Source organism: Anomaloglossus baeobatrachus, unplaced genomic scaffold (assembly GCF_048569485.1).
Source record: "Anomaloglossus baeobatrachus isolate aAnoBae1 unplaced genomic scaffold, aAnoBae1.hap1 Scaffold_3658, whole genome shotgun sequence".
NCBI classification, from domain to species: Eukaryota; Metazoa; Chordata; class Amphibia; order Anura; family Aromobatidae; genus Anomaloglossus; species Anomaloglossus baeobatrachus.
This window is the reverse complement of record NW_027443008.1, coordinates 43,585-64,929: the sequence shown is the minus strand read 5'-3', so window position 1 is coordinate 64,929 and position 21,345 is coordinate 43,585. Positions and strand designations below refer to the sequence as shown.

Below are 21,345 nucleotides of genomic sequence, written 5' to 3'. Positions count from 1 at the left end.
CAATGTCTATCATGACCTCTCTTTTAGAATGTCCAAGAGCAAGCAAACTATTCCTCCAGGAGAGGGCGCCAACAGACTACTAAAGAGATCATCATTACTCAAAGAAAACCCCAAAAACCAATGCATGATAGGAATAAACAGGTAACTTTCTTTGGAGTGGAAGCGGAGAGATCGCACCAGATGCCAATTCTAGATCTTATCACACCTGTGGTCACTGCAGCAGCAGGTGAATCCACTTTGTCCAAAAGGGATCTATTCCATTCAATTGCAAATGATCTAGATAAGACAGAGAACTGCAGCACGGGGACATAGTCGAGTTGGTCAGGTTGAGTGGTGATGAGTTTGCTATTTGGATGAATAAAGAAAGTCAAAAGTGTGAAAGATAAAAAACAAAAGGAGGAAGTGTGAAAAGTGAATGGGCCAAATTGAGGTGCATATGAAGACGTATGCTTTCTTCCAATTCATTAAATCGGGCTAATATGAATCAGGTGAATTGAGTTCTGCTTTTGGAAACTGGGTTAAGAAGGGGTGCACCGTTCCTGGAGGTACTGCAATACCAGGTCAATGCGTGGAGTGGACAGAGCAAGCTCTTTTTCCATCTCCCTGTTCTAAAAATCCATTTAATATATGGTCCCCAGATAGGGGACGTATCAGATATTAAACTGATAAGAACAGATACTACACTTGATCTTAGCCAAAAGGCCGAGAAGCGATAACCAGAATTGGTTTGGGCCTCGAGTGGCACCCTGGCCTATGCCGGACACATCTTAGGGAGAGAGAGCGAGAGGGAGACAAACCCACGCCTACACAAGACATTTTGTCACCCAAGCCAACCCTTGAAAAGGCTGCTTTGCAGAGCAAAAACAAGAAGAATGGTGCGTTTTGCAGCCGCCGCCCACTGCAATGAATCTGAATAACTCCTCCTTTAGGGCGCAAGCAACTCCCCTCCCCCTTGCAGTCTTTCCAATTCACGATACAAAAAGACGGACAGGACAGGTTGCCTGACTTTCCGTCACTGCCACCCTTTGCCATCCTTACCCGTAGAAAGCCCTTTCATCATCCCCAAACCCTAATCTTTTCCCTTTCCTTCCCAGCCCCCAAACCCTGCCCTCTGTACCTTTCTCACCACCCGCTTCCCTTCTCCTGTCATCCCCCTACCACCCGGGAAAAAAAGAGATTGCCCCCTCCTTCCACTAGCCCACCCTCCCACCCAAAGAACAACTTCTTCTGCGCAGCTTGTTTTCTAGGCAGCAGCGCTATTGTGATGTCATCGGGGGGCATTGTGACAAGCCGCCAGTGTTCCGTCTCTTCATGTTGTGCACAGTTCAAACGGAAAATACATCAACAGGCAGACTACAGAAAAGCTTACTATCAAAGGTTAGAGGGGGGCTTTCTCAGAGGGCTTTTTACAGTTTTTCTATTCCCAATTAGCCGTTTAAGTGTACTTATTGAAAGTAGTAATTCTTTCATAGGCCGCCCTTTCTTAGTATTTGACGTTCCTTATATTGCGGTATGAGGCTTCGCAGTAGGTTGCAAACATTCATCACCCATGACTGTCCCCAATTGAGCTCAGAAGCTCAATGTCTATCATGACCTCTCTTTTAGAATGTCCAAGAGCAAGCAAACTATTCCTCCAGGAGAGGGCGCCAACAGACTACTAAAGAGATCATCATTACTCAAAGAAAACCCCAAAAACCAATGCATGATAGGAATAAACAGGTAACTTTCTTTGGAGTGGAAGCGGAGAGATCGCACCAGATGCCAATTCTAGATCTTATCACACCTGTGGTCACTGCAGCAGCAGGTGAATCCACTTTGTCCAAAAGGGATCTATTCCATTCAATTGCAAATGATCTAGATAAGACAGAGAACTGCAGCACGGGGACATAGCCGAGTTGGTCAGGTTGAGTGGTGATGAGTTTGCTATTTGGATGAATAAAGAAAGTCAAAAGTGTGAAAGATAAAAAACAAAAGGAGGAAGTGTGAAAAGTGAATGGGCCAAATTGAGGTGCATATGAAGACGTATGCTTTCTTCCAATTCATTAAATCGGGCTAATATGAATCAGGTGAATTGAGTTCTGCTTTTGGAAACTGGGTTAAGAAGGGGTGCACCGTTCCTGGAGGTACTGCAATACCAGGTCAATGCGTGGAGTGGACAGAGCAAGCTCTTTTTCCATCTCCCTGTTCTAAAAATCCATTTAATATATGGTCCCCAGATAGGGGACGTATCAGATATTAAACTGATAAGAACAGATACTACACTTGATCTTAGCCAAAAGGCCGAGAAGCGATAACCAGAATTGGTTTGGGCCTCGAGTGGCACCCTGGCCTATGCCGGACACATCTTAGGGAGAGAGAGCGAGAGGGAGACAAACCCACGCCTACACAAGACATTTTGTCACCCAAGCCAACCCTTGAAAAGGCTGCTTTGCAGAGCAAAAACAAGAAGAATGGTGCGTTTTGCAGCCGCCGCCCACTGCAATGAATCTGAATAACTCCTCCTTTAGGGCGCAAGCAACTCCCCTCCCCCTTGCAGTCTTTCCAATTCACGATACAAAAAGACGGACAGGACAGGTTGCCTGACTTTCCGTCACTGCCACCCTTTGCCATCCTTACCCGTAGAAAGCCCTTTCATCATCCCCAAACCCTAATCTTTTCCCTTTCCTTCCCAGCCCCCAAACCCTGCCCTCTGTACCTTTCTCACCACCCGCTTCCCTTCTCCTGTCATCCCCCTACCACCCGGGAAAAAAAGAGATTGCCCCCTCCTTCCACTAGCCCACCCTCCCACCCAAAGAACAACTTCTTCTGCGCAGCTTGTTTTCTAGGCAGCAGCGCTATTGTGATGTCATCGGGGGGCATTGTGACAAGCCGCCAGTGTTCCGTCTCTTCATGTTGTGCACAGTTCAAACGGAAAATACATCAACAGGCAGACTACAGAAAAGCTTACTATCAAAGGTTAGAGGGGGGCTTTCTCAGAGGGCTTTTTACAGTTTTTCTATTCCCAATTAGCCGTTTAAGTGTACTTATTGAAAGTAGTAATTCTTTCATAGGCCGCCCTTTCTTAGTATTTGACGTTCCTTATATTGCGGTATGAGGCTTCGCAGTAGGTTGCAAACATTCATCACCCATGACTGTCCCCAATTGAGCTCAGAAGCTCAATGTCTATCATGACCTCTCTTTTAGAATGTCCAAGAGCAAGCAAACTATTCCTCCAGGAGAGGGCGCCAACAGACTACTAAAGAGATCATCATTACTCAAAGAAAACCCCAAAAACCAATGCATGATAGGAATAAACAGGTAACTTTCTTTGGAGTGGAAGCGGAGAGATCGCACCAGATGCCAATTCTAGATCTTATCACACCTGTGGTCACTGCAGCAGCAGGTGAATCCACTTTGTCCAAAAGGGATCTATTCCATTCAATTGCAAATGATCTAGATAAGACAGAGAACTGCAGCACGGGGACATAGCCGAGTTGGTCAGGTTGAGTGGTGATGAGTTTGCTATTTGGATGAATAAAGAAAGTCAAAAGTGTGAAAGATAAAAAACAAAAGGAGGAAGTGTGAAAAGTGAATGGGCCAAATTGAGGTGCATATGAAGACGTATGCTTTCTTCCAATTCATTAAATCGGGCTAATATGAATCAGGTGAATTGAGTTCTGCTTTTGGAAACTGGGTTAAGAAGGGGTGCACCGTTCCTGGAGGTACTGCAATACCAGGTCAATGCGTGGAGTGGACAGAGCAAGCTCTTTTTCCATCTCCCTGTTCTAAAAATCCATTTAATATATGGTCCCCAGATAGGGGACGTATCAGATATTAAACTGATAAGAACAGATACTACACTTGATCTTAGCCAAAAGGCCGAGAAGCGATAACCAGAATTGGTTTGGGCCTCGAGTGGCACCCTGGCCTATGCCGGACACATCTTAGGGAGAGAGAGCGAGAGGGAGACAAACCCACGCCTACACAAGACATTTTGTCACCCAAGCCAACCCTTGAAAAGGCTGCTTTGCAGAGCAAAAACAAGAAGAATGGTGCGTTTTGCAGCCGCCGCCCACTGCAATGAATCTGAATAACTCCTCCTTTAGGGCGCAAGCAACTCCCCTCCCCCTTGCAGTCTTTCCAATTCACGATACAAAAAGACGGACAGGACAGGTTGCCTGACTTTCCGTCACTGCCACCCTTTGCCATCCTTACCCGTAGAAAGCCCTTTCATCATCCCCAAACCCTAATCTTTTCCCTTTCCTTCCCAGCCCCCAAACCCTGCCCTCTGTACCTTTCTCACCACCCGCTTCCCTTCTCCTGTCATCCCCCTACCACCCGGGAAAAAAAGAGATTGCCCCCTCCTTCCACTAGCCCACCCTCCCACCCAAAGAACAACTTCTTCTGCGCAGCTTGTTTTCTAGGCAGCAGCGCTATTGTGATGTCATCGGGGGGCATTGTGACAAGCCGCCAGTGTTCCGTCTCTTCATGTTGTGCACAGTTCAAACGGAAAATACATCAACAGGCAGACTACAGAAAAGCTTACTATCAAAGGTTAGAGGGGGGCTTTCTCAGAGGGCTTTTTACAGTTTTTCTATTCCCAATTAGCCGTTTAAGTGTACTTATTGAAAGTAGTAATTCTTTCATAGGCCGCCCTTTCTTAGTATTTGACGTTCCTTATATTGCGGTATGAGGCTTCGCAGTAGGTTGCAAACATTCATCACCCATGACTGTCCCCAATTGAGCTCAGAAGCTCAATGTCTATCATGACCTCTCTTTTAGAATGTCCAAGAGCAAGCAAACTATTCCTCCAGGAGAGGGCGCCAACAGACTACTAAAGAGATCATCATTACTCAAAGAAAACCCCAAAAACCAATGCATGATAGGAATAAACAGGTAACTTTCTTTGGAGTGGAAGCGGAGAGATCGCACCAGATGCCAATTCTAGATCTTATCACACCTGTGGTCACTGCAGCAGCAGGTGAATCCACTTTGTCCAAAAGGGATCTATTCCATTCAATTGCAAATGATCTAGATAAGACAGAGAACTGCAGCACGGGGACATAGCCGAGTTGGTCAGGTTGAGTGGTGATGAGTTTGCTATTTGGATGAATAAAGAAAGTCAAAAGTGTGAAAGATAAAAAACAAAAGGAGGAAGTGTGAAAAGTGAATGGGCCAAATTGAGGTGCATATGAAGACGTATGCTTTCTTCCAATTCATTAAATCGGGCTAATATGAATCAGGTGAATTGAGTTCTGCTTTTGGAAACTGGGTTAAGAAGGGGTGCACCGTTCCTGGAGGTACTGCAATACCAGGTCAATGCGTGGAGTGGACAGAGCAAGCTCTTTTTCCATCTCCCTGTTCTAAAAATCCATTTAATATATGGTCCCCAGATAGGGGACGTATCAGATATTAAACTGATAAGAACAGATACTACACTTGATCTTAGCCAAAAGGCCGAGAAGCGATAACCAGAATTGGTTTGGGCCTCGAGTGGCACCCTGGCCTATGCCGGACACATCTTAGGGAGAGAGAGCGAGAGGGAGACAAACCCACGCCTACACAAGACATTTTGTCACCCAAGCCAACCCTTGAAAAGGCTGCTTTGCAGAGCAAAAACAAGAAGAATGGTGCGTTTTGCAGCCGCCGCCCACTGCAATGAATCTGAATAACTCCTCCTTTAGGGCGCAAGCAACTCCCCTCCCCCTTGCAGTCTTTCCAATTCACGATACAAAAAGACGGACAGGACAGGTTGCCTGACTTTCCGTCACTGCCACCCTTTGCCATCCTTACCCGTAGAAAGCCCTTTCATCATCCCCAAACCCTAATCTTTTCCCTTTCCTTCCCAGCCCCCAAACCCTGCCCTCTGTACCTTTCTCACCACCCGCTTCCCTTCTCCTGTCATCCCCCTACCACCCGGGAAAAAAAGAGATTGCCCCCTCCTTCCACTAGCCCACCCTCCCACCCAAAGAACAACTTCTTCTGCGCAGCTTGTTTTCTAGGCAGCAGCGCTATTGTGATGTCATCGGGGGGCATTGTGACAAGCCGCCAGTGTTCCGTCTCTTCATGTTGTGCACAGTTCAAACGGAAAATACATCAACAGGCAGACTACAGAAAAGCTTACTATCAAAGGTTAGAGGGGGGCTTTCTCAGAGGGCTTTTTACAGTTTTTCTATTCCCAATTAGCCGTTTAAGTGTACTTATTGAAAGTAGTAATTCTTTCATAGGCCGCCCTTTCTTAGTATTTGACGTTCCTTATATTGCGGTATGAGGCTTCGCAGTAGGTTGCAAACATTCATCACCCATGACTGTCCCCAATTGAGCTCAGAAGCTCAATGTCTATCATGACCTCTCTTTTAGAATGTCCAAGAGCAAGCAAACTATTCCTCCAGGAGAGGGCGCCAACAGACTACTAAAGAGATCATCATTACTCAAAGAAAACCCCAAAAACCAATGCATGATAGGAATAAACAGGTAACTTTCTTTGGAGTGGAAGCGGAGAGATCGCACCAGATGCCAATTCTAGATCTTATCACACCTGTGGTCACTGCAGCAGCAGGTGAATCCACTTTGTCCAAAAGGGATCTATTCCATTCAATTGCAAATGATCTAGATAAGACAGAGAACTGCAGCACGGGGACATAGCCGAGTTGGTCAGGTTGAGTGGTGATGAGTTTGCTATTTGGATGAATAAAGAAAGTCAAAAGTGTGAAAGATAAAAAACAAAAGGAGGAAGTGTGAAAAGTGAATGGGCCAAATTGAGGTGCATATGAAGACGTATGCTTTCTTCCAATTCATTAAATCGGGCTAATATGAATCAGGTGAATTGAGTTCTGCTTTTGGAAACTGGGTTAAGAAGGGGTGCACCGTTCCTGGAGGTACTGCAATACCAGGTCAATGCGTGGAGTGGACAGAGCAAGCTCTTTTTCCATCTCCCTGTTCTAAAAATCCATTTAATATATGGTCCCCAGATAGGGGACGTATCAGATATTAAACTGATAAGAACAGATACTACACTTGATCTTAGCCAAAAGGCCGAGAAGCGATAACCAGAATTGGTTTGGGCCTCGAGTGGCACCCTGGCCTATGCCGGACACATCTTAGGGAGAGAGAGCGAGAGGGAGACAAACCCACGCCTACACAAGACATTTTGTCACCCAAGCCAACCCTTGAAAAGGCTGCTTTGCAGAGCAAAAACAAGAAGAATGGTGCGTTTTGCAGCCGCAGCCCACTGCAATGAATCTGAATAACTCCTCCTTTAGGGCGCAAGCAACTCCCCTCCCCCTTGCAGTCTTTCCAATTCACGATACAAAAAGACGGACAGGACAGGTTGCCTGACTTTCCGTCACTGCCACCCTTTGCCATCCTTACCCGTAGAAAGCCCTTTCATCATCCCCAAACCCTAATCTTTTCCCTTTCCTTCCCAGCCCCCAAACCCTGCCCTCTGTACCTTTCTCACCACCCGCTTCCCTTCTCCTGTCATCCCCCTACCACCCGGGAAAAAAAGAGATTGCCCCCTCCTTCCACTAGCCCACCCTCCCACCCAAAGAACAACTTCTTCTGCGCAGCTTGTTTTCTAGGCAGCAGCGCTATTGTGATGTCATCGGGGGGCATTGTGACAAGCCGCCAGTGTTCCGTCTCTTCATGTTGTGCACAGTTCAAACGGAAAATACATCAACAGGCAGACTACAGAAAAGCTTACTATCAAAGGTTAGAGGGGGGCTTTCTCAGAGGGCTTTTTACAGTTTTTCTATTCCCAATTAGCCGTTTAAGTGTACTTATTGAAAGTAGTAATTCTTTCATAGGCCGCCCTTTCTTAGTATTTGACGTTCCTTATATTGCGGTATGAGGCTTCGCAGTAGGTTGCAAACATTCATCACCCATGACTGTCCCCAATTGAGCTCAGAAGCTCAATGTCTATCATGACCTCTCTTTTAGAATGTCCAAGAGCAAGCAAACTATTCCTCCAGGAGAGGGCGCCAACAGACTACTAAAGAGATCATCATTACTCAAAGAAAACCCCAAAAACCAATGCATGATAGGAATAAACAGGTAACTTTCTTTGGAGTGGAAGCGGAGAGATCGCACCAGATGCCAATTCTAGATCTTATCACACCTGTGGTCACTGCAGCAGCAGGTGAATCCACTTTGTCCAAAAGGGATCTATTCCATTCAATTGCAAATGATCTAGATAAGACAGAGAACTGCAGCACGGGGACATAGCCGAGTTGGTCAGGTTGAGTGGTGATGAGTTTGCTATTTGGATGAATAAAGAAAGTCAAAAGTGTGAAAGATAAAAAACAAAAGGAGGAAGGGTGAAAAGTGAATGGGCCAAATTGAGGTGCATATGAAGACGTATGCTTTCTTCCAATTCATTAAATCGGGCTAATATGAATCAGGTGAATTGAGTTCTGCTTTTGGAAACTGGGTTAAGAAGGGGTGCACCGTTCCTGGAGGTACTGCAATACCAGGTCAATGCGTGGAGTGGACAGAGCAAGCTCTTTTTCCATCTCCCTGTTCTAAAAATCCATTTAATATATGGTCCCCAGATAGGGGACGTATCAGATATTAAACTGATAAGAACAGATACTACACTTGATCTTAGCCAAAAGGCCGAGAAGCGATAACCAGAATTGGTTTGGGCCTCGAGTGGCACCCTGGCCTATGCCGGACACATCTTAGGGAGAGAGAGCGAGAGGGAGACAAACCCACGCCTACACAAGACATTTTGTCACCCAAGCCAACCCTTGAAAAGGCTGCTTTGCAGAGCAAAAACAAGAAGAATGGTGCGTTTTGCAGCCGCCGCCCACTGCAATGAATCTGAATAACTCCTCCTTTAGGGCGCAAGCAACTCCCCTCCCCCTTGCAGTCTTTCCAATTCACGATACAAAAAGACGGACAGGACAGGTTGCCTGACTTTCCGTCACTGCCACCCTTTGCCATCCTTACCCGTAGAAAGCCCTTTCATCATCCCCAAACCCTAATCTTTTCCCTTTCCTTCCCAGCCCCCAAACCCTGCCCTCTGTACCTTTCTCACCACCCGCTTCCCTTCTCCTGTCATCCCCCTACCACCCGGGAAAAAAAGAGATTGCCCCCTCCTTCCACTAGCCCACCCTCCCACCCAAAGAACAACTTCTTCTGCGCAGCTTGTTTTCTAGGCAGCAGCGCTATTGTGATGTCATCGGGGGGCATTGTGACAAGCCGCCAGTGTTCCGTCTCTTCATGTTGTGCACAGTTCAAACGGAAAATACATCAACAGGCAGACTACAGAAAAGCTTACTATCAAAGGTTAGAGGGGGGCTTTCTCAGAGGGCTTTTTACAGTTTTTCTATTCCCAATTAGCCGTTTAAGTGTACTTATTGAAAGTAGTAATTCTTTCATAGGCCGCCCTTTCTTAGTATTTGACGTTCCTTATATTGCGGTATGAGGCTTCGCAGTAGGTTGCAAACATTCATCACCCATGACTGTCCCCAATTGAGCTCAGAAGCTCAATGTCTATCATGACCTCTCTTTTAGAATGTCCAAGAGCAAGCAAACTATTCCTCCAGGAGAGGGCGCCAACAGACTACTAAAGAGATCATCATTACTCAAAGAAAACCCCAAAAACCAATGCATGATAGGAATAAACAGGTAACTTTCTTTGGAGTGGAAGCGGAGAGATCGCACCAGATGCCAATTCTAGATCTTATCACACCTGTGGTCACTGCAGCAGCAGGTGAATCCACTTTGTCCAAAAGGGATCTATTCCATTCAATTGCAAATGATCTAGATAAGACAGAGAACTGCAGCACGGGGACATAGCCGAGTTGGTCAGGTTGAGTGGTGATGAGTTTGCTATTTGGATGAATAAAGAAAGTCAAAAGTGTGAAAGATAAAAAACAAAAGGAGGAAGTGTGAAAAGTGAATGGGCCAAATTGAGGTGCATATGAAGACGTATGCTTTCTTCCAATTCATTAAATCGGGCTAATATGAATCAGGTGAATTGAGTTCTGCTTTTGGAAACTGGGTTAAGAAGGGGTGCACCGTTCCTGGAGGTACTGCAATACCAGGTCAATGCGTGGAGTGGACAGAGCAAGCTCTTTTTCCATCTCCCTGTTCTAAAAATCCATTTAATATATGGTCCCCAGATAGGGGACGTATCAGATATTAAACTGATAAGAACAGATTTTTTGATTTAACAGCATCTTTATTATCCTGCACTACTCACAAATAGGTAACAAACCGTGTACAGTGCCGCAGCCCCGTACACACAGAAGAACAGATACTACACTTGATCTTAGCCAAAAGGCCGAGAAGCGATAACCAGAATTGGTTTGGGCCTCGAGTGGCACCCTGGCCTATGCCGGACACATCTTAGGGAGAGAGAGCGAGAGGGAGACAAACCCACGCCTACACAAGACATTTTGTCACCCAAGCCAACCCTTGAAAAGGCTGCTTTGCAGAGCAAAAACAAGAAGAATGGTGCGTTTTGCAGCCGCCGCCCACTGCAATGAATCTGAATAACTCCTCCTTTAGGGCGCAAGCAACTCCCCTCCCCCTTGCAGTCTTTCCAATTCACGATACAAAAAGACGGACAGGACAGGTTGCCTGACTTTCCGTCACTGCCACCCTTTGCCATCCTTACCCGTAGAAAGCCCTTTCATCATCCCCAAACCCTAATCTTTTCCCTTTCCTTCCCAGCCCCCAAACCCTGCCCTCTGTACCTTTCTCACCACCCGCTTCCCTTCTCCTGTCATCCCCCTACCACCCGGGAAAAAAAGAGATTGCCCCCTCCTTCCACTAGCCCACCCTCCCACCCAAAGAACAACTTCTTCTGCGCAGCTTGTTTTCTAGGCAGCAGCGCTATTGTGATGTCATCGGGGGGCATTGTGACAAGCCGCCAGTGTTCCGTCTCTTCATGTTGTGCACAGTTCAAACGGAAAATACATCAACAGGCAGACTACAGAAAAGCTTACTATCAAAGGTTAGAGGGGGGCTTTCTCAGACGGCTTTTTACAGTTTTTCTATTCCCAATTAGCCGTTTAAGTGTACTTATTGAAAGTAGTAATTCTTTCATAGGCCGCCCTTTCTTAGTATTTGACGTTCCTTATATTGCGGTATGAGGCTTCGCAGTAGGTTGCAAACATTCATCACCCATGACTGTCCCCAATTGAGCTCAGAAGCTCAATGTCTATCATGACCTCTCTTTTAGAATGTCCAAGAGCAAGCAAACTATTCCTCCAGGAGAGGGCGCCAACAGACTACTAAAGAGATCATCATTACTCAAAGAAAACCCCAAAAACCAATGCATGATAGGAATAAACAGGTAACTTTCTTTGGAGTGGAAGCGGAGAGATCGCACCAGATGCCAATTCTAGATCTTATCACACCTGTGGTCACTGCAGCAGCAGGTGAATCCACTTTGTCCAAAAGGGATCTATTCCATTCAATTGCAAATGATCTAGATAAGACAGAGAACTGCAGCACGGGGACATAGCCGAGTTGGTCAGGTTGAGTGGTGATGAGTTTGCTATTTGGATGAATAAAGAAAGTCAAAAGTGTGAAAGATAAAAAACAAAAGGAGGAAGTGTGAAAAGTGAATGGGCCAAATTGAGGTGCATATGAAGACGTATGCTTTCTTCCAATTCATTAAATCGGGCTAATATGAATCAGGTGAATTGAGTTCTGCTTTTGGAAACTGGGTTAAGAAGGGGTGCACCGTTCCTGGAGGTACTGCAATACCAGGTCAATGCGTGGAGTGGACAGAGCAAGCTCTTTTTCCATCTCCCTGTTCTAAAAATCCATTTAATATATGGTCCCCAGATAGGGGACGTATCAGATATTAAACTGATAAGAACAGATACTACACTTGATCTTAGCCAAAAGGCCGAGAAGCGATAACCAGAATTGGTTTGGGCCTCGAGTGGCACCCTGGCCTATGCCGGACACATCTTAGGGAGAGAGAGCGAGAGGGAGACAAACCCACGCCTACACAAGACATTTTGTCACCCAAGCCAACCCTTGAAAAGGCTGCTTTGCAGAGCAAAAACAAGAAGAATGGTGCGTTTTGCAGCCGCCGCCCACTGCAATGAATCTGAATAACTCCTCCTTTAGGGCGCAAGCAACTCCCCTCCCCCTTGCAGTCTTTCCAATTCACGATACAAAAAGACGGACAGGACAGGTTGCCTGACTTTCCGTCACTGCCACCCTTTGCCATCCTTACCCGTAGAAAGCCCTTTCATCATCCCCAAACCCTAATCTTTTCCCTTTCCTTCCCAGCCCCCAAACCCTGCCCTCTGTACCTTTCTCACCACCCGCTTCCCTTCTCCTGTCATCCCCCTACCACCCGGGAAAAAAAGAGATTGCCCCCTCCTTCCACTAGCCCACCCTCCCACCCAAAGAACAACTTCTTCTGCGCAGCTTGTTTTCTAGGCAGCAGCGCTATTGTGATGTCATCGGGGGGCATTGTGACAAGCCGCCAGTGTTCCGTCTCTTCATGTTGTGCACAGTTCAAACGGAAAATACATCAACAGGCAGACTACAGAAAAGCTTACTATCAAAGGTTAGAGGGGGGCTTTCTCAGAGGGCTTTTTACAGTTTTTCTATTCCCAATTAGCCGTTTAAGTGTACTTATTGAAAGTAGTAATTCTTTCATAGGCCGCCCTTTCTTAGTATTTGACGTTCCTTATATTGCGGTATGAGGCTTCGCAGTAGGTTGCAAACATTCATCACCCATGACTGTCCCCAATTGAGCTCAGAAGCTCAATGTCTATCATGACCTCTCTTTTAGAATGTCCAAGAGCAAGCAAACTATTCCTCCAGGAGAGGGCGCCAACAGACTACTAAAGAGATCATCATTACTCAAAGAAAACCCCAAAAACCAATGCATGATAGGAATAAACAGGTAACTTTCTTTGGAGTGGAAGCGGAGAGATCGCACCAGATGCCAATTCTAGATCTTATCACACCTGTGGTCACTGCAGCAGCAGGTGAATCCACTTTGTCCAAAAGGGATCTATTCCATTCAATTGCAAATGATCTAGATAAGACAGAGAACTGCAGCACGGGGACATAGCCGAGTTGGTCAGGTTGAGTGGTGATGAGTTTGCTATTTGGATGAATAAAGAAAGTCAAAAGTGTGAAAGATAAAAAACAAAAGGAGGAAGTGTGAAAAGTGAATGGGCCAAATTGAGGTGCATATGAAGACGTATGCTTTCTTCCAATTCATTAAATCGGGCTAATATGAATCAGGTGAATTGAGTTCTGCTTTTGGAAACTGGGTTAAGAAGGGGTGCACCGTTCCTGGAGGTACTGCAATACCAGGTCAATGCGTGGAGTGGACAGAGCAAGCTCTTTTTCCATCTCCCTGTTCTAAAAATCCATTTAATATATGGTCCCCAGATAGGGGACGTATCAGATATTAAACTGATAAGAACAGATTTTTGATTTAATGAAGCTTTCCAAAGCACCGCAAAAAATGCATGACCGAAGTCACACCAAAAACAGTGCAAAGGCTAGGATTCGTGTGGACCCCTCCGTGAGGAGAGGGTCCCCAAAAATCAACCCCGTCCCTCCGAGCCAGAAGGCCACAGCAAGGGTCAGGGATCTTCGGTGCTCCCCCAAGCCGAAGCCTGGTTGAGCCTTGTCGTTGCTCCCAGCGTCCACCCAGGCATCTTACCCAAGTGGAGTAGAGAGCTACTAGTTGTTGGTTTCTCAGCCCAAGGCTAACCGGACCTCCAACCGGGTGTTGGTTTCTCAGCCGAAGCTGACCCGGACCTCCAACCGGGTGTTGGTTTCTCAGCCGAAGCTGACCCAGACCTCCAACCGGGTGTTGGTTTCTCAGCCGAAGCTGACCCGGACCTCCAACCGGGTGTTGGTTTCTCAGCCCAAAGCTGAACGGACCTCCGACCATGATTATAAAAATTTTCCTTCCTAGCCAGAAGGCCGGGAGAGAGCAATATGCTCAGAAAGTATGAAAGGGCAAGGTACGGTGTGCTACAGAGCCCAAGGCTCGCCGGGGTCCCAAGCCAGCAAGCTCAGACTCACTCCAGGGTCGTCAGTCCTGGGGCACATTGCACCATAGCCCCCACACTTACTCAGTCTAATAGCCTCGATCCTGGTAGGGCCATGTTTTCCTCTAGATGAATATACTATACATTAAGAGTACTAGCAAGCGCAACCTTCCAGTGTGCATTGCATCTGCCGAGCCTCACAGATACTACACTTGATCTTAGCCAAAAGGACTGATAAGAACAGATACTACACTTGATCTTAGCCAAAAGGCCGAGAAGCGATAACCAGAATTGGTTTGGGCCTCGAGTGGCACCCTGGCCTATGCCGGACACATCTTAGGGTACTTTCACACATCCGGATTTTTGCTCTGCGGCACAATACGGCGTTCTGCAGAAAAACCGCAACCGGCTTTTGTAACGCCGATTGCGGTTTTTTTTGCATTGACTTACATTAGTGCCGCATTGTGCCGTAGGGGCTTGCGTTCGGTCCGGTTTTTGCCGCATGCGGCAGATTTAGCCGATGCGGCGGCCGGATCGAACGTACCCTGCAACGTTTTTTGCTCCGGCAAAAAACACCGCATCGCGCCGCATCCGGCCGCTGCGGCGCATTTTTCAATGCATCCCTATGGAGGCCGGATGCGGCGCGATGCGGAAAAAACCGCATCCGGTCGCCGCATGCGGTATTTTCCACTGCGCATGCTCAGTAGCATGCCGCAACCGGAAAAAACCGGACGGGCCGCATGTAAAAACGTATGCAAAGGATGCGGTGTTTTCACCGCATCCGTTGCATAGTTTTCACAGCCGGATTGAGCCGCAGGGCTCAAACCGGATGTGTGAAAGTAGCCTAAGGGAGAGAGAGCGAGAGGGAGACAAACCCACGCCTACACAAGACATTTTGTCACCCAAGCCAACCCTTGAAAAGGCTGCTTTGCAGAGCAAAAACAAGAAGAATGGTGCGTTTTGCAGCCGCCGCCCACTGCAATGAATCTGAATAACTCCTCCTTTAGGGCGCAAGCAACTCCCCTCCCCCTTGCAGTCTTTCCAATTCACGATACAAAAAGACGGACAGGACAGGTTGCCTGACTTTCCGTCACTGCCACCCTTTGCCATCCTTACCCGTAGAAAGCCCTTTCATCATCCCCAAACCCTAATCTTTTCCCTTTCCTTCCCAGCCCCCAAACCCTGCCCTCTGTACCTTTCTCACCACCCGCTTCCCTTCTCCTGTCATCCCCCTACCACCCGGGAAAAAAAGAGATTGCCCCCTCCTTCCACTAGCCCACCCTCCCACCCAAAGAACAACTTCTTCTGCGCAGCTTGTTTTCTAGGCAGCAGCGCTATTGTGATGTCATCGGGGGGCATTGTGACAAGCCGCCAGTGTTCCGTCTCTTCATGTTGTGCACAGTTCAAACGGAAAATACATCAACAGGCAGACTACAGAAAAGCTTACTATCAAAGGTTAGAGGGGGGCTTTCTCAGAGGGCTTTTTACAGTTTTTCTATTCCCAATTAGCCGTTTAAGTGTACTTATTGAAAGTAGTAATTCTTTCATAGGCCGCCCTTTCTTAGTATTTGACGTTCCTTATATTGCGGTATGAGGCTTCGCAGTAGGTTGCAAACATTCATCACCCATGACTGTCCCCAATTGAGCTCAGAAGCTCAATGTCTATCATGACCTCTCTTTTAGAATGTCCAAGAGCAAGCAAACTATTCCTCCAGGAGAGGGCGCCAACAGACTACTAAAGAGATCATCATTACTCAAAGAAAACCCCAAAAACCAATGCATGATAGGAATAAACAGGTAACTTTCTTTGGAGTGGAAGCGGAGAGATCGCACCAGATGCCAATTCTAGATCTTATCACACCTGTGGTCACTGCAGCAGCAGGTGAATCCACTTTGTCCAAAAGGGATCTATTCCATTCAATTGCAAATGATCTAGATAAGACAGAGAACTGCAGCACGGGGACATAGCCGAGTTGGTCAGGTTGAGTGGTGATGAGTTTGCTATTTGGATGAATAAAGAAAGTCAAAAGTGTGAAAGATAAAAAACAAAAGGAGGAAGTGTGAAAAGTGAATGGGCCAAATTGAGGTGCATATGAAGACGTATGCTTTCTTCCAATTCATTAAATCGGGCTAATATGAATCAGGTGAATTGAGTTCTGCTTTTGGAAACTGGGTTAAGAAGGGGTGCACCGTTCCTGGAGGTACTGCAATACCAGGTCAATGCGTGGAGTGGACAGAGCAAGCTCTTTTTCCATCTCCCTGTTCTAAAAATCCATTTAATATATGGTCCCCAGATAGGGGACGTATCAGATATTAAACTGATAAGAACAGATTTTTTGATTTAATGAAGCTTTCCAAAGCACCGCAAAAAATGCATGACCGAAGTCACACCAAAAACAGTGCAAAGGCTAGGATTCGTGTGGACCCCTCCGTGAGGAGAGGGTCCCCAAAAATCAACCCCGTCCCTCCGAGCCAGAAGGCCACAGCAAGGGTCAGGGATCTTCGGTGCTCCCCCAAGCCGAAGCCTGGTTGAGCCTTGTCGTTGCTCCCAGCGTCCACCCAGGCATCTTACCCAAGTGGAGTAGAGAGCTACTAGTTGTTGGTTTCGCAGCCGAAACTGCCCGGACCGTCAACCGGTGTTGGTTTCTCAGCCCAAGGCTAACCGGACCTCCAACCGGGTGTTGGTTTCTCAGCCGAAGATGACCCGGACCTCCAACCGGGTGTTGGTTTCTCAGCCGAAGCTGACCCAGACCTCCAACCGGGTGTTGGTTTCTCAGCCGAAGCTGACCCGGACCTCCAACCGGGTGTTGGTTTCTCAGCCCAAAGCTGAACGGACCTCCGACCATGATTATAAAAATTTTCCTTCCTAGCCAGAAGGCCGGGAGAGAGCAATATGCTCAGAAAGTATGAAAGGGCAAGGTACGGTGTGCTACAGAGCCCAAGGCTCGCCGGGGTCCCAAGCCAGCAAGCTCAGACTCACTCCAGGGTCGTCAGTCCTGGGGCACATTGCACCATAGCCCCCACACTTACTCAGTCTAATAGCCTCGATCCTGGTAGGGCCATGTTTTCCTCTAGATGAATATACTATACATTAAGAGTACTAGCAAGCGCAACCTTCCAGTGTGCATTGCATCTGCCGAGCCTCACAGATACTACACTTGATCTTAGCCAAAAGGCCGAGAAGCGATAACCAGAATTGGTTTGGGCCTCGAGTGGCACCCTGGCCTATGCCGGACACATCTTAGGGAGAGAGAGCGAGAGGGAGACAAACCCACGCCTACACAAGACATTTTGTCACCCAAGCCAACCCTTGAAAAGGCTGCTTTGCAGAGCAAAAACAAGAAGAATGGTGCGTTTTGCAGCCGCCGCCCACTGCAATGAATCTGAATAACTCCTCCTTTAGGGCGCAAGCAACTCCCCTCCCCCTTGCAGTCTTTCCAATTCACGATACAAAAAGACGGACAGGACAGGTTGCCTGACTTTCCGTCACTGCCACCCTTTGCCATCCTTACCCGTAGAAAGCCCTTTCATCATCCCCAAACCCTAATCTTTTCCCTTTCCTTCCCAGCCCCCAAACCCTGCCCTCTGTACCTTTCTCACCACCCGCTTCCCTTCTCCTGTCATCCCCCTACCACCCGGGAAAAAAAGAGATTGCCCCCTCCTTCCACTAGCCCACCCTCCCACCCAAAGAACAACTTCTTCTGCGCAGCTTGTTTTCTAGGCAGCAGCGCTATTGTGATGTCATCGGGGGGCATTGTGACAAGCCGCCAGTGTTCCGTCTCTTCATGTTGTGCACAGTTCAAACGGAAAATACATCAACAGGCAGACTACAGAAAAGCTTACTATCAAAGGTTAGAGGGGGGCTTTCTCAGAGGGCTTTTTACAGTTTTTCTATTCCCAATTAGCCGTTTAAGTGTACTTATTGAAAGTAGTAATTCTTTCATAGGCCGCCCTTTCTTAGTATTTGACGTTCCTTATATTGCGGTATGAGGCTTCGCAGTAGGTTGCAAACATTCATCACCCATGACTGTCCCCAATTGAGCTCAGAAGCTCAATGTCTATCATGACCTCTCTTTTAGAATGTCCAAGAGCAAGCAAACTATTCCTCCAGGAGAGGGCGCCAACAGACTACTAAAGAGATCATCATTACTCAAAGAAAACCCCAAAAACCAATGCATGATAGGAATAAACAGGTAACTTTCTTTGGAGTGGAAGCGGAGAGATCGCACCAGATGCCAATTCTAGATCTTATCACACCTGTGGTCACTGCAGCAGCAGGTGAATCCACTTTGTCCAAAAGGGATCTATTCCATTCAATTGCAAATGATCTAGATAAGACAGAGAACTGCAGCACGGGGACATAGCCGAGTTGGTCAGGTTGAGTGGTGATGAGTTTGCTATTTGGATGAATAAAGAAAGTCAAAAGTGTGAAAGATAAAAAACAAAAGGAGGAAGTGTGAAAAGCGAATGGGCCAAATTGAGGTGCATATGAAGACGTATGCTTTCTTCCAATTCATTAAATCGGGCTAATATGAATCAGGTGAATTGAGTTCTGCTTTTGGAAACTGGGTTAAGAAGGGGTGCACCGTTCCTGGAGGTACTGCAATACCAGGTCAATGCGTGGAGTGGACAGAGCAAGCTCTTTTTCCATCTCCCTGTTCTAAAAATCCATTTAATATATGGTCCCCAGATAGGGGACGTATCAGATATTAAACTGATAAGAACAGATACTACACTTGATCTTAGCCAAAAGGCCGAGAAGCGATAACCAGAATTGGTTTGGGCCTCGAGTGGCACCCTGGCCTATGCCGGACACATCTTAGGGAGAGAGAGCGAGAGGGAGACAAACCCACGCCTACACAAGACATTTTGTCACCCAAGCCAACCCTTGAAAAGGCTGCTTTGCAGAGCAAAAACAAGAAGAATGGTGCGTTTTGCAGCCGCCGCCCACTGCAATGAATCTGAATAACTCCTCCTTTAGGGCGCAAGCAACTCCCCTCCCCCTTGCAGTCTTTCCAATTCACGATACAAAAAGACGGACAGGACAGGTTGCCTGACTTTCCGTCACTGCCACCCTTTGCCATCCTTACCCGTAGAAAGCCCTTTCATCATCCCCAAACCCTAATCTTTTCCCTTTCCTTCCCAGCCCCCAAACCCTGCCCTCTGTACCTTTCTCACCACCCGCTTCCCTTCTCCTGTCATCCCCCTACCACCCGGGAAAAAAAGAGATTGCCCCCTCCTTCCACTAGCCCACCCTCCCACCCAAAGAACAACTTCTTCTGCGCAGCTTGTTTTCTAGGCAGCAGCGCTATTGTGATGTCATCGGGGGGCATTGTGACAAGCCGCCAGTGTTCCGTCTCTTCATGTTGTGCACAGTTCAAACGGAAAATACATCAACAGGCAGACTACAGAAAAGCTTACTATCAAAGGTTAGAGGGGGGCTTTCTCAGAGGGCTTTTTACAGTTTTTCTATTCCCAATTAGCCGTTTAAGTGTACTTATTGAAAGTAGTAATTCTTTCATAGGCCGCCCTTTCTTAGTATTTGACGTTCCTTATATTGCGGTATGAGGCTTCGCAGTAGGTTGCAAACATTCATCACCCATGACTGTCCCCAATTGAGCTCAGAAGCTCAATGTCTATCATGACCTCTCTTTTAGAATGTCCAAGAGCAAGCAAACTATTCCTCCAGGAGAGGGCGCCAACAGACTACTAAAGAGATCATCATTACTCAAAGAAAACCCCAAAAACCAATGCATGATAGGAATAAACAGGTAACTTTCTTTGGAGTGGAAGCGGAGAGATCGCACCAGATGCCAATTCTAGATCTTATCACACCTGTGGTCACTGCAGCAGCAGGTGAATCCACTTTGTCCAAAAGGGATCTATTCCATTCAATTGCAAATGATCTAGATAAGACAGAGAACTGCAGCACGGGGACATAGCCGAGTTGGTCAGGTTGAGTGGTGATGAGTTTGCTATTTGGATGAATAAAGAAAGTCAAAAGTGTGAAAGATAAAAAACAAAAGGAGGAAGTGTGAAAAGTGAATGGGCCAAATTGAGGTGCATATGAAGACGTATGCTTTCTTCCAATTCATTAAATCGGGCTAATATGAATCAGGTGAATTGAGTTCTGCTTTTGGAAACTGGGTTAAGAAGGGGTGCACCGTTCCTGGAGGTACTGCAATACCAGGTCAATGCGTGGAGTGGACAGAGCAAGCTCTTTTTCCATCTCTCTGTTCTAAAAATCCATTTAATATATGGTCCCCAGATAGGGGACGTATCAGATATTAAACTGATAAGAACAGATACTACACTTGATCTTAGCCAAAAGGCCGAGAAGCGATAACCAGAATTGGTTTGGGCCTCGAGTGGCACCCTGGCCTATGCCGGACACATCTTAGGGAGAGAGAGCGAGAGGGAGACAAACCCACGCCTACACAAGACATTTTGTCACGCAAGCCAACCCTTGAAAAGGCTGCTTTGCAGAGCAAAAACAAGAAGAATGGTGCGTTTTGCAGCCGCCGCCCACTGCAATGAATCTGAATAACTCCTCCTTTAGGGCGCAAGCAACTCCCCTCCCCCTTGCAGTCTTTCCAATTCACGATACAAAAAGACGGACAGGACAGGTTGCCTGACTTTCCGTCACTGCCACCCTTTGCCATCCTTACCCGTAGAAAGCCCTTTCATCATCCCCAAACCCTAATCTTTTCCCTTTCCTTCCCAGCCCCCAAACCCTGCCCTCTGTACCTTTCTCACCACCCGCTTCCCTTCTCCTGTCATCCCCCTACCACCCGGGAAAAAAAGAGCTTGCCCCCTCCTTCCACTAGCCCACCCTCCCACCCAAAGAACAACTTCTTCTGCGCAGCTTGTTTTCTAGGCAGCAGCGCTATTGTGATGTCATCGGGGGGCATTGTGACAAGCCGCCAGTGTTCCGTCTCTTCATGTTGTGCACAGTTCAAACGGAAAATACATCAACAGGCAGACTACAGAAAAGCTTACTATCAAAGGTTAGAGGGGGGCTTTCTCAGAGGGCTTTTTACAGTTTTTCTATTCCCAATTAGCCGTTTAAGTGTACTTATTGAAAGTAGTAATTCTTTCATAGGCCGCCCTTTCTTAGTATTTGACGTTCCTTATATTGCGGTATGAGGCTTCGCAGTAGGTTGCAAACATTCATCACCCATGACTGTCCCCAATTGAGCTCAGAAGCTCAATGTCTATCATGACCTCTCTTTTAGAATGTCCAAGAGCAAGCAAACTATTCCTCCAGGAGAGGGCGCCAACAGACTACTAAAGAGATCATCATTACTCAAAGAAAACCCCAAAAACCAATGCATGATAGGAATAAACAGGTAACTTTCTTTGGAGTGGAAGCGGA

The 21,345-nt window shown here is 47.0% G+C and overlaps 11 non-coding genes and 3 pseudogenes across 11 annotated transcripts; all 14 read right to left on the bottom strand.

The window, feature by feature from the left end:
- Positions 1–523: 523 nt before the first annotated feature.
- Positions 524–714, bottom strand: LOC142273702 (U2 spliceosomal RNA). The gene has a single exon (XR_012738164.1). It is a non-coding gene; the product is annotated as a U2 spliceosomal RNA (small nuclear RNA).
- Positions 715–2,101: 1,387 nt separating this feature from the next.
- Positions 2,102–2,292, bottom strand: LOC142273701 (U2 spliceosomal RNA). The gene has a single exon (XR_012738163.1). It is a non-coding gene; the product is annotated as a U2 spliceosomal RNA (small nuclear RNA).
- A 1,387-nt stretch (positions 2,293–3,679) lies between these two features.
- On the bottom strand, positions 3,680–3,870 carry LOC142273700 (U2 spliceosomal RNA). The gene has a single exon (XR_012738162.1). It is a non-coding gene; the product is annotated as a U2 spliceosomal RNA (small nuclear RNA).
- Positions 3,871–5,257: 1,387 nt separating this feature from the next.
- Positions 5,258–5,448, bottom strand: LOC142273698 (U2 spliceosomal RNA). The gene has a single exon (XR_012738161.1). It is a non-coding gene; the product is annotated as a U2 spliceosomal RNA (small nuclear RNA).
- Positions 5,449–6,835: 1,387 nt separating this feature from the next.
- Positions 6,836–7,026, bottom strand: LOC142273697 (U2 spliceosomal RNA). Its single transcript, XR_012738160.1, has one exon. It is a non-coding gene; the product is annotated as a U2 spliceosomal RNA (small nuclear RNA).
- Positions 7,027–8,413: 1,387 nt separating this feature from the next.
- LOC142273696 (U2 spliceosomal RNA) lies at positions 8,414–8,604 on the bottom strand. Its single transcript, XR_012738159.1, has one exon. It is a non-coding gene; the product is annotated as a U2 spliceosomal RNA (small nuclear RNA).
- Positions 8,605–9,991: 1,387 nt separating this feature from the next.
- Positions 9,992–10,279, bottom strand: LOC142273706 (U2 spliceosomal RNA; annotated as a pseudogene).
- Positions 10,280–11,666: 1,387 nt separating this feature from the next.
- Positions 11,667–11,857, bottom strand: LOC142273694 (U2 spliceosomal RNA). Its single transcript, XR_012738157.1, has one exon. It is a non-coding gene; the product is annotated as a U2 spliceosomal RNA (small nuclear RNA).
- Positions 11,858–13,244: 1,387 nt separating this feature from the next.
- On the bottom strand, positions 13,245–13,437 carry LOC142273708 (U2 spliceosomal RNA). Its single transcript, XR_012738169.1, has one exon. It is a non-coding gene; the product is annotated as a U2 spliceosomal RNA (small nuclear RNA).
- A 648-nt stretch (positions 13,438–14,085) lies between these two features.
- LOC142273713 (U2 spliceosomal RNA) lies at positions 14,086–14,253 on the bottom strand (annotated as a pseudogene).
- Positions 14,254–16,149: 1,896 nt separating this feature from the next.
- LOC142273712 (U2 spliceosomal RNA) lies at positions 16,150–16,347 on the bottom strand. The gene has a single exon (XR_012738172.1). It is a non-coding gene; the product is annotated as a U2 spliceosomal RNA (small nuclear RNA).
- A 684-nt stretch (positions 16,348–17,031) lies between these two features.
- On the bottom strand, positions 17,032–17,158 carry LOC142273714 (U2 spliceosomal RNA; annotated as a pseudogene).
- Positions 17,159–18,545: 1,387 nt separating this feature from the next.
- Positions 18,546–18,736, bottom strand: LOC142273693 (U2 spliceosomal RNA). Its single transcript, XR_012738156.1, has one exon. It is a non-coding gene; the product is annotated as a U2 spliceosomal RNA (small nuclear RNA).
- Positions 18,737–20,123: 1,387 nt separating this feature from the next.
- LOC142273705 (U2 spliceosomal RNA) lies at positions 20,124–20,314 on the bottom strand. The gene has a single exon (XR_012738167.1). It is a non-coding gene; the product is annotated as a U2 spliceosomal RNA (small nuclear RNA).
- Positions 20,315–21,345: the final 1,031 nt, after the last annotated feature.